Source organism: Chrysochloris asiatica, unplaced genomic scaffold (genome assembly GCF_000296735.1).
Source record: "Chrysochloris asiatica unplaced genomic scaffold, ChrAsi1.0 scaffold00047, whole genome shotgun sequence".
In the NCBI taxonomy this organism is placed as follows: Eukaryota; Metazoa; Chordata; class Mammalia; order Afrosoricida; family Chrysochloridae; genus Chrysochloris; species Chrysochloris asiatica.
The window spans coordinates 9,774,167-9,775,325 of NW_006408565.1; the positions used below are offsets into that span (position 1 = coordinate 9,774,167).

The 1,159-nt window shown below is 38.3% G+C and overlaps 1 pseudogene; it reads right to left on the reverse strand.

The window, feature by feature from the left end:
* Positions 1-215: 215 nt before the first annotated feature.
* Positions 216-894, reverse strand: LOC102831596 (annotated as a pseudogene).
* Positions 895-1,159: the final 265 nt, after the last annotated feature.

Below are 1,159 nucleotides of genomic sequence, written 5' to 3' on the forward strand. Positions count from 1 at the left end.
TTCTTCTTCAAGTAATCCATGGCACTTTTAATATTCTTTTCCAGCACCATAATTCAAATGCATCGATTCTTCTACAGTCTTTCTTATTCATTGTCCAACTTTCACATGCATATAAGGTCATTGAAAATATCATGGCTTAGGTTAGGCACACCTTAGTCCTCAAAGTGACATCTTTGTGTTTTAACTTTATTTATTTTTTTTTGTCTTTCAAATTTTTATTTCAGCGGAACCATCTGGGATGAATTTTTGATCTTGTAAGCAGCCATATCCATGGACTGCACATAGTCTTTATAAACAGTTATCTGTTCCTCTAGCATATTTGTGCCAATTTTATCATCTTCAAACACACATTGTATTTGAAGTTTTAAAATTCCATATCTTATGGGAACTAGCTTAGAAGAGCCCCAGACCAAGCCATCTGCTTGAGTGATTCTAATGTGCAATTCCAATTTTGCCATATTTGTCTCATCATCCCAAGGTTTCATATCTAGTAAGTTGGAAGACTTGGCAAAAGTGCAGGATTTTTGGCCTTCTTTGACTCATGCTGTGCAAGACGTTTTTCTCTTCATCTCTTCATTGCTTCACTTTCCTCCTCCTCCTCCTTGGATTCAAATAGATCAATATTATCATTAGCCTTACTGTCTGTAGATCCACTTCCTGGGGTGTCTTCCATATTAGTGGGACCATACTTGCCCAAAGCTTGCTTCACTCCTGGTAAATTGGCCTTTTCCTTTTCATAAGACTTGATGTGATTATACTAATGTAGTGGGCAGGTGGGTCAGCGATTGCTTCAAATACTGTCACATCTGCTTGTGATGGAACATACCCTGTAATGTATCTGTTGTTGGTCTGGTAATCCTTGAGTACCTGGAGGCTGGCGGGTGGGGGTGGAGGGTTTCAATTCTCTCTTGGTGTTTGGCTGTATCTGGAGCTCTGTGGTGTCTGAAGACAAAGGGAACCACCCCGTGAGGTGTTGGAGATTGTGCTTTAACATTTTAAAGAGGTTTTTTTTTTGCAGCAGATTTGCCTGAAGAAATACATCTTTTGATTTCTTGACTGCTGAGTATAGATTGTGGATGCAAGCAAAATTAAGTGTTTAGCAAATTCAATCTTTTTTTCCATTTACCACTATGTTATTTATTGATCCAATTGTGAGGAT